This window comes from Austrofundulus limnaeus, unplaced genomic scaffold (genome assembly GCF_001266775.1).
Source record: "Austrofundulus limnaeus strain Quisiro unplaced genomic scaffold, Austrofundulus_limnaeus-1.0 Scaffold197, whole genome shotgun sequence".
In the NCBI taxonomy this organism is placed as follows: domain Eukaryota; kingdom Metazoa; phylum Chordata; class Actinopteri; order Cyprinodontiformes; family Rivulidae; genus Austrofundulus; species Austrofundulus limnaeus.
Window position 1 is genome coordinate 244,453 of NW_013952599.1, and position 7,799 is coordinate 252,251.

Here is a 7,799-nt window from a genome sequence, read left to right on the forward strand (position 1 = left end):
TCGAGCGTGAATGATTCCTAGGCAGGCCGGGCAGGCCTCATGCTGGTCCTTCTCATGAAGCTTAAAGCCGCACCCCTGAGAACAGGGACGAACAGAAGACTTCGACTTCTTCGAAGGTGGTTTTGTGCTCATCGTGAACCACAAAACAGATTTTCAGCAGAAAATAAAGGTCACTTAAGTAGCCTCGAGCGGCAGACACACGAACCAGCAGGTAACGTGGTTAGCACCAGTAAAGCTAGCCTAAGAACCTTAGAAGCTGAGCTAACTAGCAGCAGCTATGTGAGCTCAGGTTTAGAGGTGACTATCGCGAGGTGAAGGGCGATGGAACTGAGTAATGACGCTGGTGACTCCGAACTTATAGGGTGAAGGTGGAGCCTGTCACCCGACGTTCAACGTCACCACATCACCGGTCTAAAGACGTGATTAGAGGTGGCTTCAGCCAGGTGTCCCATATACAACCGTGTTTTGTACTGAGTGAAATGACTGAAAAGGAACCACATATTTTGCTGAAGGAATGCATAATGAACAAACCACTGTTAATGCCAAAGCTAAGTTTAATAAGATCATCTTTTGTTGGGAAATGACACTATTCAGCAGTTTTGGTTAAACCTTGAAAATAACGTAGCACTCTATCTCATGCAATAAGAGCTGCAGAGTACACTCWCCAGTACTACCACACCAACTCAATATTTCTAAAACTGACTCAACTCATTCCAACTTACAAATATTTTTGTCTAGATTAAATGTTTTAGATTTAATCAATTTGTTAGCATGCAGTATATACACACCTAAAACTGGCTTCCAGTTGATCTTTTTTAATTCCATTTTCAACGTACATGTCTCTAAAATCTTCATAAGTTGGTAAAAGTGGTCTAAAACGTAATAGTATGACCGGGCCTTTAGATGAAGGATGAGCTTAGGAAACAATTCTTTTCTCATCAAGTTTGACAAATTGATTTAAAAAAAAATCCCAATATTTTTGGTGTGCTCTGACTTGAGCAGTTTCAGTGATTTTCTTGAGCATTTGACCAACTAATTGTTGATTTGTCTTTGCATTTATTTTCACATGTCCATGTATGGATCTATTCCTTTATGGTCACACTCACACAGTTTTTACAGTTTTCTGCTACAGTAAAGATCAACATTTTTTCTCAAAGTTGGATGAAAACCCATTTTAGCGGTGTAGTTTTTTTTACAGCATTATTTAGCTCTTTTCACAGCTATACAAACACACAAAATTGCCACCATTTCCTTTGGCTGTTTAAAGTGGCAGAAGAAAGGCAGATTAGATACAGTATATGGTCACAATTAAAAAGAGAGTGTAAAAACAGCTCTGATGCAAGTAAATCAGAAATGTTAAAAAAAAAAAGGCCATAGCAAGTAAAAAATCATTTCTGACTGCATTATTTCACTTTTACTATTACCAAACTCAAAAGTAAAAATAAATAAATAAATTAAAAAAAATAATAATCATAATCAGACTAGAGTTTTGGTCGTTAGAAGCATTCGGTAATTTTTATTCAAACTGTTTTTTGTTTATTTTTGCAATCCCTTGTTGTCTTTAAATTTCAGAACACGCCTAAAAACATGCATCCATTCAGAAAGGTTGCACTTTTCCCACATTCCTGGAGGGGATTTCAGAGAACAGATGACTCACTTACGTAACAAATAAGAAAACAAGAGTGCTCAGAGAACATCTTCAAGAAACATAAAATTAAATAAATGCCTTAAAGTGATCCTATAGTCTGCCATCAACCAAATTCAGTGGGACTCATGATATTTTACTTGTAGCTTTAACATGAGAATAATCACCCTCATCCAGCTTGGTTTTCACTTAAATAAAAGAAAAAAAAATAATAGGCAGCAAATTTGAAAAGATCCTTTAAAAAGGCTGTTACAGTTTAGAGGATAAAAAGACCCATTTTATTTGCAGAGTTGTATTATTTTGTGTCCAGCCTGATCTCATAGGTCAGAATCAGTTGTATATATTTGTGTTTTTATATGTGGTTTYTTCACTACAGAAACTGCCTGCTCAGTTTTTTCATTCATCTCATCAATTCGGAGTTGCTCAGAGATTTGTCTCAAACACACATYAGTTAAACCTCTATTTTTATTCAAACATTAAGCAGCTATTGAAATGAACAATATGACATATATCTGGTATTGTTAAGTTTATCCATCTATTAAAGCACTCTCCTGTATTAGGAATAAAAATAAAACACGTACAAATTGGTGCAGGGTGTAACCTGCCAGTTTTAAATGASACTACCTGAAGGTGAAACGTTGGAAAAATTATACAGAGAAAATTCTTTAGTCGGTTGAAGTTTTTGAACAAGCACACACAGGTAGAAAATCCCATTAAACACCTGGCCCTGCTGGTTTTTAATGGTGTTGCTGTCAGTCTCCTATTTCAACAGTTATGGCAGTGGTGGATCAAACCATGCAGCAAACCTATTATTAGGGATTAAAACAACTTAACAAGCTCTCACACTCTTAAACTCTGTCTGCTTTTAGATATCGTAGCAGGGAGAGTCCGGATCACCTAAAATGTTGCAGCTTCAACATTTCAGGCTTGAAGAAGATGTAGGAATGCTCGTTTTTCACAGTGTGTGAGTGGCATCTTGTGTGGCTTTAACAACTCAGTGTGAAATCAACACCATACACAGAGCCCACAAAGACAAACACACACTCGCTCAGAGCCTGTGGGTGGCAAAGCAATGACCAAAGGATGGGGGTCTGTTTAACAAGGATGAGGTGGTCATAAAAAAAGAGCCCATCACTTCGGCTCATACGAGCAGTATGCTAATCAACCAAGATGTGCGCAGGGTGAGAGTGCTATGGTTGATTCCACCATTGGAGCTTATTTTCATGTTTACTCCTTTAGAGGCTGRGGTTAAGTTAAGTGGTGGTAATTGGCAGCAGCTTTGGAAGCTTTGGGAGCAATRAAATTAAGTGGGGTAAAAAGTGGGCTTGCGCACTTCTCCGACACAGCTGCCAAATAAACTCCATGGACCTGTGTGTGTTTGTTTTAACAGCACTGCAACACACAAAGCAGACATTTGCATAATGACTGCAGTTGCACCTGCCCTCAGTGCTGCTTGACTGCTTCCAGTTTGCCTTAAAGCTGACAGAAGTACTGAGATTATACAGAGATTATACACAGAGATCCACTTAAACTTACAGGCACACAAAAACACACAAACACATAAAGGCTAATGCTAATTAACATAAGCAAATATTAATTCAAGGCAGATTTTGACAAGACTTAACTATTCACACACCTTCTGTGATCAGCCAAAATRCATAGTTAATGATAAGGTTGCCCTTTGTCACAGATTCTGTTCATAACTTTTACGGACAGAATTTCTAGGCGCAGCCAAGGTGTTGAGGGGATCCTTTTTGGTGACCTTAGAATCACATCTCTGCTTTTTGCAGATGATGTGGTCCTATTGGCTTCATCAGATCGTGATCTCCAGCTCTCACTGGAGCAGTTCAAAGCCGAGTGTGAAGTGGCCGRATGAGGATCAGTGCCTCCAAATCTGAGACCATGGTCTTGAGCTGGAAACCAGTAGCGTGCCGCCTCTGGGTCAGGGAGGAGGTCCCGCCCCAAGTGGAGCAGTTTAAGTATCTCTGGGTCTTAGATACAACCGGCCGAAATGAGTTTCCTCTGCAGGGTGTCTGGGCTCTCCCTTAAAGAAAAGGTGAGAAGCTCAGTCATGCGGGAGGGACTCAGAGTAGAGCCGCTGCTCCTCCACGTCGAGAGGAGCCAGTTGAGGTGGCTCGGGCATCTGGTTAGGATACCTCCTGGATGCCTCCCTTGTGAGGTGTTCTGGGCTCATCCCTCTGGGAGGAGGCACAGAGGAAGACCCAGGACACACTGGAGGGACTATGTTTCTCGGCTGGCCTGAGAGGAGCTGGCCCAAGTGGCTGGGGAGAGGGAAGTCTGGGTCTCTCTGCTTAGGCTGCTGCCCCCGCGACCCGACCCCGGATAGTGGCAGAAAACGGACGGAAGGACATAGTTAATAACTGCAACTTGATGGATCTTTGACCCACAAAAAACTATTTTCTTGTTTTGGAAGCAAAGCGTGCCATGTGTTTTACTGAACATTTAATTCAAATATATTTTTTTGGTAACACCAAAGTAACTGACTTCATTCTTTAAAAATAAATAAATAAATACACTATACTGCCAAAAGTATTTCCTCACTTGCTTTGACTGACATGAACTTAAGTGGCATCTCATTCCTAATCCATAGGGTTCAATATGACGTTGGTCCACCCTTTGTAGCTAGAACAGCTTCAACTCTTCTGGGAAGGCTGTCCACAAGGTTTAGGAGTGTGTTTATGGGGATTTTTGACCATTCTTCCAGAGGCACATTTGTGAGGTCACATACTGATGTTGGACAGAAGGCCTGGCTCTCAGTCTTCACTCTAATTCATCTCAAAGGTGTTCTATCAGGTTAAGGTCAGGACTCTGTCCAGGGCAGTCAAGTTCATCCACACCAGACTCTGACATCCATGTCTTTATGGACCTTGGTTTGTGCACTGGTCATTTGGATGTGTGAGCAAATACTTTTTGCAATACAGTGTATGTAACAATCTGGTTAAATGATAGCATTAAGATACAGTAATGGTCACATTATTTGGTCATAATTTCCTTTAGTAAAAGTAAATGTGACAAACTGTGTTCACCACATCCAGCTGAGTTTCACACCATGATATTTCTGGCCATTTTAGTAAATTTTCCTTTTGTTTTGAAAAAAAAAGTCTTTAGTTATGAGGGATGGGTGTTCTGTGGAGCTTTAGTGGGACGGATTCAGTTCATGACCAAAGACGACCTACGACATCTACGCAGTGTCCAAAATGTTCTGGGAAAGTTGTGCAGTGTGTAGGGGTCACCTCGAGTGAAGAAACAAGATTTACAGCCTTGAAGCAGGCCTCGAACAGGCCTGACAAGAGGACAGGAACTCTGTCACAAACTGAACTCTATTTAGGCCRTGACAGGTCATTCTAACCGTGGAAGAGAACACCTCAGTTCTCTTAATCAGATAATGGACAGAACAATCTCTTCTGTTAGTGATTCATTTTTTGTTTAACTAAGAATGTTTATGCATTTGTTAAATCATGATAATGAGTGTCACAGGAAAAGTGGAACCACTTCTTTTCTTTTATTGTGCCTTAAAGATTTATAGTGGTATAAAAAAATTCACAGAGAATCTGATTATGTTTTCATTGKGTTTTTATGTATATCACTGTTTTTATTTTACTGTGAACACAGTAATTTAATTGTGGATTTTTCCTGACAAAATCTTTCATTTATCTGGACTAACAGAAGGTTCAGAACTGATTATAAAACAGAAATGTTAATTAATCATCATAAATGTTTTGCAGTGATTTCTCTTAGTCTATCAGAAGAAAGCTGAAAAGAGGTTATCWTATCATGTTGTTGAACAACCACAGAATTTTACCCTTGGGCTGGCGCCGGCTGGCAGATCTTTATCTTTCTTTCTCTGACTCATCTCTAAGCCTGAGGGCGGAACCAAAGTTCGTCCATTTCTTTTACTAACCCGGACGCCTTTGAGCGACACACTCTTCTTCCTGTTTCCAACCTAGGAAGACAGCTGGGATTCTCTCCGGAGAAACCTCAGTTTGACTTAAAGTCTGATCCCATGAGCTAATTAGGGAAGACTTCACAGCCAGGGACCCGACACACCTGCCGGTGGTCTCAACCCGAGGCCGAGCCTCTAAGTGTGTTTTTAACTCCCGAGGGGAGATTTTATTTTGGAAGGAGGAACCGGATACGGCTTGAATTTTTCTGGCTTGGATTGAAACAGACGAAAGTTACTTGGAAAAACACCTGTTTGCCAATGACCGGTAAGCGAGCCGACATCAGTTCCCTGACTGATCGGAGGCGAGCCAGCTCCTACCCCGAGGGTGCCTTAAGAAGTCATAACCAGGTAAAGCTGATGTGTTCGGAGTGAYGTGTCATGTGCAACCTGAGCTTAGAAAAGATGTGCAGTTCCGGTTGACCCACATTTTGATAAAAGTAAAAGTCATAGTAACATACTAATCTTACTTTCCTCCTTTCCTTGTTCTTAATTTGCCAAAACTTAAGCTAAAAGTGCCAGTAAAATAGTTTGGTTAACATCAGAACTGACGTTTTTACTGTTCTATATAAGTAATCTGAGTTGATGTGAATTGAAATTCGGACTTGGGTTTTATCTCATTTAAATTTGACGCTTGTTATTGGAATAACCACAATCAAGTGTAACTTATGATCTGTTCAATTTGTGTAAATAAATGATTGCATAGTCTTTTATGAATCAACTTGAACTCGTCTGAATGTTCACTTATTGTGTCACTTTTCACTTCGCACAGTCAAGGTATTGACAGGTAATGAGAAATACCTTGGTAAAAGTTTCCTCATAACCTTGTGTATGAGAGATGTGGGAAAAGCTTAATTCACCTTAAGCTCACTCTTACAAGTGTGACTGCTGTCGATTCCCAGACACGAGACGTCCACAGCTGTCTTTTCCCACATCCTCCTCCCTCTCGTATTTAGCGTCTGAACATAATAATTAGAGWGTCGACGTCAGAGCTTTATTTCGTTTTATTGTAGGACAGAATCTGCCTGATTTTTGTTATGTAACTCATTTTTATAAGGCAACAAGTGGCATAGTAAATCTTGTGTYGTACAACGTTACAGGTTACTCATAAGATTTTAGAAAGCTTGGATGATATGTACAAGTTGTTTATGATGAATGGAAACCACACAGTTTAAGCCAAGCTTTAACCAATTACAGAAGTCTGTACAGTCAGATGAAGTTTATGAAACAAAAGCATATATCAGCTTGTGTAACATGCTGTGGATGTTTTAAAGAAAAAAAAATCACAAAAAGCCAAATATGACTTTACTAAATGTTTAGGTTTACTGAACAGTTAGTGTCATACCAAAAACAGCCTTGCACTGCAGTAATGAGCATAGTTGTTAACTCATGATTTTTTATTTGCTTCCAATGAGGAAACATCGTCAGTCGCTGCTGTTTGAGAGATGGGAAGCCACATTACCACACAGACACTGTAAATATACAATTACATGTTACATCTGGATGTGTTGTTAACAAACGTGCTGCACTGTGTTTAAGAAAAAACACAAAGTTGCAGATACAACAATCATAATTTTCTTCCTTTTTTAGCTCAGATGTTGACAAAAATAACTGTGTTGCAGCTAATTATCGTAGGTGAAAAGCCAGAGGAGGAAATGTTAGCTGAGAGGTGTTTTGATTTAGGGCCACGATCTGTCATTTTCCTGTGAAGAGGTGATCAGAGGCCAAATGGAGCCACCGCTGCTGTGAGTCTGTTAATGTGACGGCAGCAGTTCAGGCTCGTTAAAAGTGTGTGTGTTAGTATGAACACTGGGATTAAATCAAATATGAGAAACATTCAATTACAGCAAACCTTTCACATGTGTGAAAAGGATTTCTGTGAAAGTGTAAACAACAGATATCCCTTAGCTAGCTAACAGCAAATTTGAGTTTTGATTAACACTTTGTTTGAAAACAAAGTGTTAATCAAAACCACAAAAAAGGTGCATTCAGAACAGGAATCCAAACACAATAAAAATACTAAATAAATAAAGGAAGTTAAATCTGGACAGAATTTCTGCAGTTTATGGGTCCAGTGTGAGGATGTTTGTCATGAGGGTTCAGGGATCAGCTGTGGATCAACTTCCTTCTCAGATGTTATATTTGTGTGTGTGTGTGTGTGTGTGTGTGTGTGTGTGTGTGTGTGTGTGTGTG

At 39.8% G+C, this 7,799-nt stretch overlaps 1 protein-coding gene across 5 annotated transcripts in view; it reads right to left on the reverse strand.

The window, feature by feature from the left end:
• The window catches only part of nav2a (neuron navigator 2a), a 215,590-nt gene that overhangs the window by 23,475 nt on the left and 184,316 nt on the right, over nucleotides 1-7,799 (reverse strand). The gene's annotated exons all lie outside the window — the stretch shown is intronic.